Source organism: Monodelphis domestica, chromosome 3 (genome assembly GCF_027887165.1).
Source record: "Monodelphis domestica isolate mMonDom1 chromosome 3, mMonDom1.pri, whole genome shotgun sequence".
In the NCBI taxonomy this organism is placed as follows: Eukaryota; Metazoa; Chordata; class Mammalia; order Didelphimorphia; family Didelphidae; genus Monodelphis; species Monodelphis domestica.
The window spans coordinates 8,421,197-8,434,868 of record NC_077229.1 but is presented as its reverse complement, the minus strand read 5'-3'; positions in this window follow the sequence as shown (position 1 = coordinate 8,434,868).

Here is a 13,672-nt window from a genome sequence, read left to right as displayed (position 1 = left end):
TACCAGAAACAGACCTGTTTCTGAACCTTTGAATGAAGAAATTTCCTTCCCTGAAATAGAGATGGAAAACACCTTCCCTATAGTTCCTTTAACAGACTGCTTCTCTCGTGTAGTGCAAATTTTGACTGAATTTAATCCCCCAAACCCTTCCCCTGCAATCCCAGTTTTTCATGTTCCCTCTCCTACAGAAAACCAAATTCCAGCCCAAAGGAGATCTCATCCTCCTAGAGAAACTTGTCCTAGTCAAACTGACCCACAGGTACAAAATTCAACTAGAGGCCTGTTTCCTCTAAGAGAAATACCTGAAATAGGACGGAATGGGGATGTGATGACTTTAAGACACAGGATACTGTTTACTCCCCAAGAAATAAATGAATTTACACAAAATATCTCCATTTATGAACAAGATCCCTTTCTAGGAACAAAAAAGATGGGAGACATATTTTTCAGTATAATCCATCTTACAAGGACGTTGAGAACTTGCTACAGGCTTTTTTAACTAAACGTGAGGAAAATATAATAATTGCTCATGTCAACAAAGCCTGGGGGCTCAATGCAGCACATTGGCCATCTCAGGATCCCTAATGGGACTATAACGACTGTGAGGATCCTTTACAACAATACCTTTGTAGAGAGGCCAACCTAATGGCAATGAGAGAATCTGCAGACAGTACAGATAAGTGGACAGAATTTGAAAAGATTAAGCAAAACAAGGAAGAGATGCCCTCCAGATTCATGGATAGAATAATCAAGTTTGGGGGTAGATACCTGGATTTTGACCTATCTAAAGAAAATAGCTTAAGAACTATTAGAAAGCAGGTTGTCACTAACTCTTGCAAAGTGATTAGAGATTATTTTAGAACACATTGCCCAAGATGGCCAGAGATGGACCTTGAAGAATTGTGGAAAACAGCTTTATATGTTTCAAAGGGAAACAAAGAAAAGGAGGAAGAAAATAATGATATCATGGAAAAAATAGAGAAACAATTGACATTTTTAACAGATAAAATTGAAAAACTGGAAAGAGGGCATGATACTCAACCAATGGCACTTGCCCCTCTTCAGGAATCTAATTATCAATTTGTTACCTGCCAATTCTGTGAGAAGAAGGGCCACAGAATGGCACAGAGTAAAACTTACTCAAGGCACTCAGAAGGAATCTGCAGCTTAATAACAACTACAGAAGTGATAATTATAGAGATAACTCTAATAATGATAATGGAAACCATAACTTTAGGAATGATAACTATAAGAATACATATTGGGAAAATGATAACTCAAACCAAATGACTCCACAACAGTATAAGTTAAGTGGTGCTCATCCAAAAACTACTTGAGGTGATAATACCCCTCAGGGGGGTGCCCAAGGAATTCCCCAAACACAATGAAAGTGTGGGGGGGCTGGAGCACAGGAATCAGAGGATACAACCTTTGATTTTCTGGACCCTGATGTCCTACTACCTGTTGTCCCTATCCACTACCCCTCCCATACTATGTTACCTGTAACATATAACCATGTAACACCTATTATGATTGTCATTTAGACACTGGAGCTTCCTAATTGGTCTTTTTCAATGCACCCAGCAAAAAATTGGTTTTGCTCTCTCTCTCTCTCCCCTTCTCTCTCCTCTCTCTCTCTCTCTCTCTCTCTCTCTCTCTCTCTCTCTCTCTCTCTCCTATTTCCCTCTTATCTCTAACTATTGTAATTTCATAGCTGGTATGTATGTTTACAAGACCCATCAGAGAGACTAGTCTTCCTTGGGCCTCAGGGGAATGGTGAATTTTAAAACTATTCCACCCTAATCAGAGCATTCTTTAGAAGATCTGATTTAGCTATTTCCTGATCAGTAACAATGGCTATACTTGGAATAACAGAATAATATCTTGGAAACTCTACATTTCTCCTCTCTTCTTAGTTTAACAAGATTTAGAAGGTCTGCATCAAACTCAAGATTTAATTATTTGAGGAAATCGTCTTCAACAGACATGTGCAGAAAAAAGGACAGGCCCCTGGGCTGTCCTAAGTCTAGCTAGGTCATCATTGGTGCAGATGAGACAAAGGAAAGTGATGTAAAAATGTCTATATAAGGCACATCACTTCCTCTCTCCTCCTCTTTCCCCAGAGAGATGACTCTGGCTGTCAGCATGCTAAGTGTTCTGACATCTTGGCGTGGTGGCAGCTATTGTCTGGGTTAGTGGTGAGTTTTGTCCTGGAGCAGATTTCAGGTTCAGGCATCTCGGCTTAGCCCTTTCCTTCTGGAGTTCAAGCCTGACTCCTTCCTCCTTCATACTCCAAAATCTTATCCAGCCAGGCCGGGGGCGGGGGTATGTGTAGAAAACCTACTCCTTTCCTTCTTCCTTCTCCTTAATCTACTCCACTATCAATTAAATCAACATAAAATTTCCAGCTGACTTGAGTGCTCATTAGGATTTTATAAATAAAATCCTTGGTGACCAAATTATTATTACATTCAGTCTCAGCCATAATTTTAACCTTTACACTCTCCCTACCCTTCTCCTAGCCTATGTGCAATTCCACCGAGTATTACATGTGTCCTGGATCAGAACCTATTTCCATGTTGTTGATATTTGTACTAAGATGTTCATTTAGAGTCTACAACCCCAAACATATCCCCCTCGACCCATGTAATCAAGTAGTTATTTTACTTTGATTTTTCTACTCCCACAGTTTTTCCTCTGAATGTGGATAGTGTTCTTTCTCATAGATCCCTCCGGGTTGTTCAGGATCACTGCATTTCCATTAATGGAGAAATCCATTACATTAGATTGTACCACAGTGTATCGGTCTCTGTGTACAGTGTTCTCCTGGTTCTGCTCCTCTCACTCTGCATCAATTCCTGGAGATCATTCCAGTTCACATGTGTGAATTTCAAAAGTACTCCACCATATTCAGACCATTCTTTAGAAGATGGGATTTAGCTATTTCCTGATCAATAACAATAGAGATACTTGGAATAACAGAATCAGGTCTTGGAAACTACAATCTCCACCCTACTCAGGGTAACAAGATTAGGAAGGGCTGAAGCAAAACTCAAGATTTAATTATTTGAGAATATGGCCTTCAACAGACATGTTCAAAAAAGGACAGACCTCTGGGTGGTCCTAAGTCGAGCTTGAGCCACCATTAGCACATGTGAGACACAGGAAGTGAGGTAGAGAACAGCCTCTGGATTTCTCGGGACTTCCTGTGAGGAGGGCTAGAGTTCAGTTGGATCCCAGAGCATGAGGTTGGAGGACCCCCTGTAAAAATGGAGACTTGAATCCAGGACTCGAGTCCCCAGAAGTCCTTGCTCACTTTCCAGAATGCTTTGTAATCGCACTGAATTTTCACCTGGGTGAGAACATGAATTATTATTTAAAGGAGTTCTCCCCCCTTTGAGGGCCCTTTTTTTCTACTTCCACTTCGAAGCAGAAGCGTCTTTCATGATGTGAGTGAAATTGAATTGGGCCTCTCAGCCCATCTAGCAAGTGCCTTTCTTACTTGTATTTTCTTAAATTCTCAACCTTTAATAAACCTCTAAAAATATAATACTCCTTGCAGAGAGAAACTAATTTCTACCTGTATCAGTTTCCCTAAATTTTAATTCTTACACCCCACAGACAGTTTTCCTTCAGATTGGTCACATGAGTGATATGGACTGACCCCTTTCCCTGCCTTTACTCTCCAAGGCCTTAATGCCCACTTTGGCTCAGCCCAAGCCAGAGTGGTTCTGAGTTAAACTCCTTTCCTGCTCTCCCTCTTTCCTTCTCTCCCTCTCTCTCTCTTCCTCTAATATTTTCTTCCTCCTGTTGCAATTAAATCACCATAAAAATTTGGCAGATGACTTGGGTATTTTATTATTTGGGATTTCCTTAAGGAATTCCTAAATGAAACACTCAAGTCAGCTGCCAACTTTTTTATGGTGTTTTAATTACAAACAGGAAGAAAGTATTAGAGGGAGAGAGGGAGGGGGAGAGAGAGAGAGAGAGAGAGAGAGAGAGAGAGAGAGAGAGAGAGAGAGAGAGAGAGAGAGAGAGAGAGAGAAGGGAAAGAAGGAAAGAGGTTTTAAAAACCCACTCTGGCTCAGGCTGAGCCAAAGTGGGCTTTAAGTCCCTGGATAGCCAAGGCAAGGAAAGAGATCAGTTCTTATCACTCACATGACCAATCTGGATAAAAACAGTCTGTGGGCTCCTGAAACTCCAAGCATCAGCCTCCAACTGAATCTAGCCCTTCTCACAGGAAGTCCTGAGAATTCCAGAGGCTGTTCTCTACCTCAGTTCCTGCATCTCACATGTGTCAATGGTGGCTCTAGCTTGACCTAGGACCGCTCAGAGGTCTGTCCTTTTTGCACATGTCTGTTGATGGACATATTCTCAAATAATTAAATCTTGAGTTTTGCTTCAGCCCTTCCTAATCTTGTTACCCTGAGTAGGGTGGAGATTGTAGTTTCCAAGACCTGATTCTGTTATTCCAAGTATCTCTATTGTTATTGATCAGGAAATAGCTAAATCCCATCTTCTAAAGAATGGTCTGAATATGGTGGAGTAGTTTAGAAATTCACAGTGTTTATTAATAGTTTTGATTTCTTTAACTGAAAATTGCCTATACATGTCCCTTGCCCATTTATCAGTTGGAGAATGGCTTGATTTTTTGCACAATTGGATTTGGTCTTTATAAATTTGAGTAATTGTACCTTTGTCAGAGGTTTTTGTTATGAAGATTGTTTCCCAATTTATTGCTTCCCTTCTAATTTTGGATGCATTAGTTTTGTTTGTACAAAAACTTTTAAATTTGATGTAATCAAAATTATTGATTTTATATTTTGTGATTTTTTTCTAGCTCTTGCTTGGTTTTAAAGTCTTTCCTTTCCCAAAGATCTGACAAGTATACCATTCTGTGTTCACCTAATTTACTTATAGTTTCCTTCTTCATATTCAAGTCATTCACCCATTCTGAGTTTATCTTGGTGTAGGATGTGAGATGTTGATCCAAACATAATCTCTCCCATACTATCTTGCAATTTTCCCAGAAGTTTTTATCAAAGAGTGGATTTTGGTCCCAAAAGCTGGGATCTTTGGGCTTATCGTAGACTGTCTTGCTGAGGTCATTTACCCCAAGTGTATTCCACTGGTCCTCCTTTCTGTCTCTTAGCCAGTACCAAATTGTTTTGGAGACCCCTGCTTTATAGTATAGTTTGAGATCTGTGACTGCAAGGCCATCTTCCTTTGTATTTTTTTCATCATTTCCCTGGCTATCCTTGATCTTTTGTTCTTCCAAATGAACTTTGTTATGGTTTTTTTCTAATTCAGTAGAAAAGTTTTTTGATAGTTCAATGGGTATGGCACTAAATAAGTAAATTAATTTGGTTAGGATTGTCATTTTTATTATGTTAGCGTTTTCTACCCATGAGCAATCAATGTTTTTCCAATTGTTTAGATCTCTTTTTAATTGTGTGGAGAGTATTTTGTAGTTGTGTTCTGTAAACCTCAAAATTTCTCAGACTTATGAATGTTAGGGGTTTCCCCCATTGGGGAATCTTCTACTTTAAAAAATTCCCTAGCAGATAGTGAGAATTCTACTTGAATGTGAGGGCTCCTTGCCTTGGGAATATCCCTACTCCACCCTACTTAGGACTGCTTTAGGACAGAGAGCTCCTTGAGAACAATGAAAAGTACTTTGATCCATGCTTATGGAAGGGTCAGGAAGTTCTTTGAGTCATGACTGTTTTAGAATTGATACAATGGGATACTAAGTACCTATAAAGGTGGGGAAACTTGTAAACTACTTAAACCTAAAAGGGTGATAACTTATTCAGAGGTTTTTTCTAATGAAATTTGTCGACACAGAAGCATTTTTTTCCTGACTTACTAAAGAGATTAAAACTACTCAGCTGTGAATTCAAAATGGACGGTCCTTTAGAAACATCTACAGTGATTGATAGATGTAAGGACTTAGGGGAGGTGACAGAGAAGATTTTGCCCTTAAAAATAAGAGCTCAGGGAAGAGCTGAAAGAGTCATTCTGAAACATTCAGATTGGAGAGACTCATTCTGAGGAGACTGATTCTGAAACATTCAGATGGAGGAGGGAGCTGGTGAAAGCAGCTGAGATGCTGCTGGCCTGGTGTCATTAGAAATCCTTACTTAGACAGATCTTATGGTGAGTTATAAAAAACTGACTGATTTCTCTTTTAAGGCTCAGGTCTAGGCCATATTGGCTTGAGGCCCTTCATACTTATTCCTTTCTTACTCTCTCCCTCTTTCCTTTGATTACTCATTGTATTGTTAATTAAAATATCTATAAAACCCAATTGACTTGGGTATTTGAATAATTGGGAATATTTCCCTGGCGACCACCTTATATTTGATTTAAAAACCAAGACACTGTAGTGAAACATATTTTCTGCGGTCAAAATTACTCACTCTCTCTTATATCTATCACAATTTATATCTTCCACCATTTTAACTTACTACAGTTTAAGACCTCAACCATTTTAAATCTCACAGTTCATATAGTTCCTGTGTTTGTCTCGGCAGAGAGATTCCCAAGTATTTTATATTGTCTAGGGTGATTTTAAATGGAATTTCTCTTCCTAATTCTTGCTGCTGAGATGTGTTGGAGATATACAGAAATGATGATGAGTTATGTGGGTTTATTTTGTATCATGCAACTTTGCTAAAATTGTTGATTATTTCAACTAGCTTTTTGGTTGATTCTCTAGGACTCTTTAAGTAGTTCATCATATCATCTGCAAAGTGATAGCATGCTCTCCTCATTGCCTATTTTAATACCTTTGATTTCTTTTTCTTCTTCAATCCCTACAGCTAGCGTCTCTAGTACAATGTTAAATAATAATGGTGATAATGCATCCTTGTTTCACTCCATATCTTATAGGGAAGGCTTCTATTTTATCCCCATTTCAGGTGATGTTTGCAGATGGTTTTAGATATGTGCTATTTATTTTTTTTTAGGAACAGATCTTCTATTCCTATACTTTCTAGTGTTTTCAATAGGAATTAATATTGCATTTTGTCAAAGGCTTTTTCTGCATCTATTGAGATAATCATGTGATTTTTGTCATTTTGCTTGTTAATATGGTCAATTATGTGGATGGTTTTCCTAATACTGAACCATCCTTGCATTACTGGTATGAATCCTACCTGGTCATAGTGAATAATCCTCCTGACCACTTGCTGGAGTCTTTTTGCTAGTATCCTATTTAAGATTTTTGCATCTATATTCATTAAGGAGATTGGTCTATAGTTTTCATTCTCTGTTTTTGACCTGCGTAGCTTTGGAGTCAGTACCATATTTGTGTTGTAAAATGAATTTGGTAGAACTCCTTCTTTGCTTATTCTGTCAAATAATTTGTATAATATTGGGATTGGTTGTTCTTTGAATGTTTGATAGTATTCATTTGTGAATCCATCTAGACCTGGGGATTTTTTCTTAGGGAGTTCTTTGATGGCTTGTTCAATTTCTTTTTCTGATATGGGGTTGTTTAGGTAATCTATTTCTTCCTCTGTTAGTCTAGGCAATTTATATTTTTGTAAAGATTCATCTATGTCACCTAGATTGCCATATTTGTTGCCATATAGTTGGGCTTAGTAGTTTTTGATGATTGTCTTAATTTCCTCTTCATTAGAGGTGTGGTCTCCTGTAAGGCTCATCGCCAGGGTCAGCCAGCCCTGTGTGACCTCACTTGGGGTAATGAAATGAAGAGCAACGAATGGATGCTATATGAAAATGCATAGCGACAAAGCTTTATTGGTTTCACACAAAGCATATATAGGTTAAGACACACAGGAAGATATGATGTTACCGCCCAGCAACAGCAGGAACTAATAATTGGGCAGATTCATAGGAATTCATGACATTACCTGCCAGGCACAGGGACAAACCAAGAGGATTCCAAATAAGCAACTTTCCCACAGTCTCTCACAATTTCTCACAAACCTTATCAATCCTCCCTTTGCTGGCTACTCCAACCTTGCAGTTTCTTTCTCACAAACCTTATCAGTCCTCCCTCTGATGCTACTCCAACCTTGAGCACACAGCTGGGCAGGTTGTACACAGTTCAACCCACATCCCTGACTATGCAACCGAAGCAGGGAGAAGAGGAGGGCTTTAACCCTTACAGTTCTGCCTCAACTACATTCTCTCTTTTCATCTTGGATACTATCCATTTGGTTTTCTTCTTTCCTTTTTTAAATTAGATTGACCAGTACTTTTTCTATTTTATTTGTTTCTTCAAAGAAACAGTTTCTAGTCTTATTTACTAAATCAATAGTTCTTTGACTTTCAATTTTATTAATTTCTCCTTTGATTTTTAGGATCCCTAATTTAATCTTCATCTGAGGATTTTTAATTTGTTCACTTTCTAGTTTTTTAATTTGAATGCCCAATTCATTGACTCTCTAGTTTGTTAACATATAAACTCAAGGATATAAATTTCCCCCTGGATACTGCTTTGGCTGAATCCCGTAGGTTTTGAAAGGATGTCTCATCATTGTCATTTTCTTCAATGAAATTATCAATTGCTTCTATGATTTGTTCTTTGATTAACTGAATTTGGAGAATGGTATTTTTAAATTTCAAATTAACTTTTGATTTGCCTCGCCATGTACCCTTGCTAATTATTATTTTCATTGCATTTTGGTCCAAGAAGTTTGCATTTATTATTTCTGCTTTTTTGCCCTTGTTTGCAATGTTTTTATGCCCCAGTACATGGTCAATATTTGTGAATGTGCCATGTGCTTCTGAAAAGATGGTGTATTCCTTTTTGTCCCTATTTATTTTTCTCTACATATCGACTAACTCTAATTTTTCTAAGATTTCATTCACTTCTCTTACTTCTTTCTCATTTATTTTTTGGTTTGATTTATCTAGTTCTGATAGAGGAAGGTTCAGATCTCCCACTAGTATAGTTTTTCTAACTATTTCATCCTTGAACTCCACTAGTTTCTCCTTTAGAAATTTGAATGCTATGCCATTTGGTGCATACATGTTGAGTACTGATATTTCCTCATTGTCTATGCTGCCTTTTATCAGGATGCAATTACTTTCCCTTTTTCTTTTGACTAGATCTATTTTTATTTTGACTTTGTCAGATATCATGATTGAAATTCCTGCCTTCTTTTTCTCAGTTGATGCCCAATAGATTTGGCTCCATCCTCTTACTTTTACCTCTTGTGTGTCTACCTTCCTTATGTGTGTTTCATATAGACAGCATATGTTATAGTTTTGGTTTCTAATCCACTCTGCTAATCTCTTGCATGTGGACTGTCAAAAGGCAAAGGATGCTGAATTTATTGCAATGATTGGGTTACCCTTGGCCAATTATGTCAATTACCCCCAGGTCTGAACACATTCCTCCTCTACTTAAATATAGTCATGCTCCATAATTTTTCTTTATTAAGAATTTATATATATATATATATATATACACATATGTACAACACATATATATCTTCTGTTTTTCAATGTCAATGGAAATTCTATCCCTCTTCTAAAGATTAATGCAAAAGATCACTCTCTCCAGAAAGTCTTCTTTGCATTATGCCAGTCATGGTCCTTTACCATCACTTAATATGACACTCTTTAACTGTACATGTAAGATGATGCATTATTGATATTATATTTTCCAAATAGATGATAGGAGAACCTTTTGCCTTAACTGGGAAGGAATAAAACCTCTATGCCATTTCCTATAACCTTTACTTGACTACTGCCTTCCAATACCACTTTGTGTTATGATGTTCTTAATGGCAAGAACTGTCTTGTTTTTTGTAGCTATGTCTTTGGACTTTAGGCATATAGTAAGAATATAATAAGTGGTCTGACTACCAGTCTATTTAATCTCTCTCTGTCTCTGTATCTGTCTCTCTGTCTCTCTCTCTCTGTCTCTGTCTCTCTGTCTGTCTGTCTGTTTTTCTCTCTCTCTCTCCCCCTAACTAACTAACCATCTCAAGGTCTTTAAAAGAAAGAGACAAGGGCCTGAAGGAGGTTGGTCTTCTGGGAGTTGTTTTTGGTTGGTACCTGTGGGAGTTTGAAAGAGACATACTTGGAATGGAACCTGCTGGAGTTGAGACTGAAAAAATAATCTGCTGATTGAACTGCCAATGTTGTGAGTGTAAACGCTGATTTCCTTCCTTGCCCTTTCCAGAGGCCCAATCTACTAATTGTTACAATCAGGAGATTACTATTTAATCTTAACAATCAAGGAAGAGTTAAGTACCTTCATTGTTACAATCGGGGAGAGTTAAATCCAATCTTCACAATCCCCTGATGATCATTGGGAGACTAGTCTCCCCACTGATCATTTAACATAATCATCTTGTACCCCTAAAAACTTCTACCTACAGATGTATACACTTTTTCACTTTCTAGGAGGAAATTCCAATAGTTAGAGATAAGAGGGAAATAGAAAAGTGAGAAAGCAAAACCCATGTCTTACTAGGTGCATTGACAAAAAGTCAATTTAGGGGGCAGTTCTCTTTGGCATAAAAGTGTATATTTACAATAAATGTTCAATCCACTTCTGTTCAATCAATGGCACCCAAAAGTTCATTCTAGATCTTCTTGATGCAGTGTATGTTTCTGCAAACATCTTTCTTCAGAGTTCATTCTTTGGATTCAAGGAAGTTAGCAAGCTTCTTTTCTGAAATTCTTCTCAACAAATTCTTCTCAAACAAAATTTTAAATCTTGGATTTTTAAATTTAATTTAATAATAAAAATAAAAATACAACAGAAAGGAAGATCAGTGGAATAGACTGTGGGAAAGCGACCTCAGCAAGACAGTATACAATAAACCCAAAGATCCCAGCTTTTGGGACAAAAATCCACTATTCGATAAAAACTGCTGGGAAAATTAGAAGACAGTATGGGAGAGATTAGGTTTGGATCAACACCTCACACCCTACACCAAGATATATTCAAAATGAGTGAATGAGTTAAACATAAAGAAGGAAACCATAAGTAAATTGGGTAAACACAGAATAGTATTCATGTCAGACCTTTGGGAGGGGAAAGACTTTAAAACCAAGCAAGACATAGAAAGAATCACAACATGTAAAATAAATAATTTTTACTACATTAAATTAAAAAGGTTTTGTACAAGCAAAACCAATGTAACTAAAATCAGAAGGAAAACAACAAATTGGGAAAAAATCTTCATAAAAACCTCTGACAAAGGTTTAATTACTCAAATTTATAAAGGGCTAAATCAATTGTACAAAAAACCAAGCCATTCTCCAACTGATAAATGGGCAAGGGACATGGATAGGCAGTTCTCAGATAAAGAAATCAAAACTATTAATAATCATATGAAAAAGTGTTCTAAATCTCTTATAATCAGAGAGATGCAAATCAAAACAACTCTGAGGTATCACCTCACACCTAGCAGATTGGCTAACATGACAGCAAAGGAAAGTAATGAATGCTGGAGGGGATGTGGCAAAGTAGGGACATTAATTCATTGCTGGTGGAGTTGTGAACTGATCCAACCATTCTGGAGGGCAATTTGGAACTATGCCCAAAGGGAGATAAAATAATGTCTACCCTTTGATCCAGCCATAGCACTGCTGAGTCTGTACCCCAAAGAGATACTGGAGAAAAAGACTTGTACAAGAATAATCATAGCTGCGCTCTTTGTGGTGGCCAAAAATTGGAAAATGTAAACCTTAAAATTTCTTAGACTAATGAATGTTGGAAATTTCACCATTGGAAAATTTCATACTTGGAAAAAATTTCCTACTGATAGTAAGAACTCTATTGGAATGTGAACCCCCTTGGCATGGGAGGATCTTTCTCCTCCCTACCTAAGACTACTTTAGGACAGAAACCTTTTGCTAAACAATGGAAAGGGCTTTGACCTATGCTTAAGCATAGAACAGGAAGTTCTTTGAGTCATGATTGATTTTAGAATTGATACAATAGAGATACTTGGAATGACAGAACCAGGTCTTGGAACTTCCAATCTCCACCCTACTCAGGGTAACAGGATTTAAGAAGGGCTCCAGCAAAGGATCAAGATTTAATTATTTGAGAATATGACCTTCAACAGACATGTGCAAAGCCACAGACCTCTGGGCGGTCCTGGGTTAAGGTAGAGCCACCATTGGCACAGGGAAGACATGGACAGTGATTGGTAGATGTGAGAACTGAGGGGAGGGAACTTGGATGGTTTCCTTAAAGATAGTGGGGTCTGAGGACTGGAGAGGTTGGAGAGGTTTTGCTCTGAGAGGTTGTGCTCTGAGAAGCTTTCTCTGAAGGAAGCTGGAGGTGGAGGCCCCTGAGACTGTTTCTCTATTTTGGTCATGTGAGTGATAGGGACTGATCTCTTTTCTTTGCCTCAGCTATCTAAGGGCTTGGGCCTTTTGGCCCAGCCTAAACAGAGGGGGTATTTAAGCCCTATTCCCTTATCTCCCCTTCTCTCTCTCTCTCTCTCTCTCTCTCTCTCTCTCTCTCTCTCTCTCTCTCTCTCTCTCTCTCTCTCTCTAATACCTTTCTTCCTCCTGTTTATAATTAAAAACTCCATAAAAGGTTGACTGCTTACCTGAGTTTTCATTTAGGAATTACATAGCTGAATTCCTTGGTGACCTTAAATTAATATATATCAGTCTTTTAAAGTGATTTCCTTGTCACAAAAATGAGGGGATGCCTATCAATTGGGGGATGGCTGAACAAATTGTGGTATATGTTGGTGATGGAATACTATTGTGCAAAAAGGAATAATAAAGTGGAAGAATTCCATGGAGACTGGAACAACCTCCAGGAAGTGATGCAGAGCGAGAGGAGCAGAATGAGGAGAACATTGTACACAGAGACTAATACACTGTGGTATAATCGAACGTAATGGACTTCTCCATTAGTGGCAGTGTAATGTCCCTGAACAATCTGCAGGGATCTAAGAGAAAAGACACTATTCATAAGCAGAGGACAAACTGTGGGAGTAGAAACACCGAGGAAAAGCAACTGCCTGACTACAGCAGTTGAGGGGACATGACAGAGGAGAGACTCTAAACGAACACTCTAATGCAAATATTAACAACATGGCAATGGGTTCAAATCAAGAACATATGTGATACCCAGTGGAATCACGCGTCGACTACAGGGGGTGGGGGGGAGGAAAAGAAAATGATCTTTGTCTTTAATGAATAATGCATGGAAATGATCAAATAAAATATTATAAAATTTTTTAAAAGTTTAAAAAAAAGAGTATGGATAGCCCCTGGTATAAGTGCTATAACCTCTAAAGTGTGTACAGCCTGCTCTACCTTCCAAGCATATATATAACATGTCTTTTGTGGCAAAGCCTTTGGTGGGCGTCCTCTGGCTTACACATCTTTTGAGCACCTACAGATAGATTTCATAGCAATATCAAAGACTGGGTATTATAAATTTTGTCTAGCCATAGTAGATCAACTGACCAGATAGCCAGAATAATTTCCAACAGTCTGAGCCACAGCGGCTTTTGTTGCTAAAGTGCTTTTAAAAGAGATTATTCCTCGCTTTGGTGTGCCAGCACATATTGATTCTGATAGGGGAAGTCATTTTACTGATTCTGTTCTAAATCAGATATATTCTTGCTTGGGGATAACTCCCAAATTTCATGTACCATATCTTTCCCAGAGCTCAGGCCAAGTTGAAAGAATGAACAGAGAACTTAAA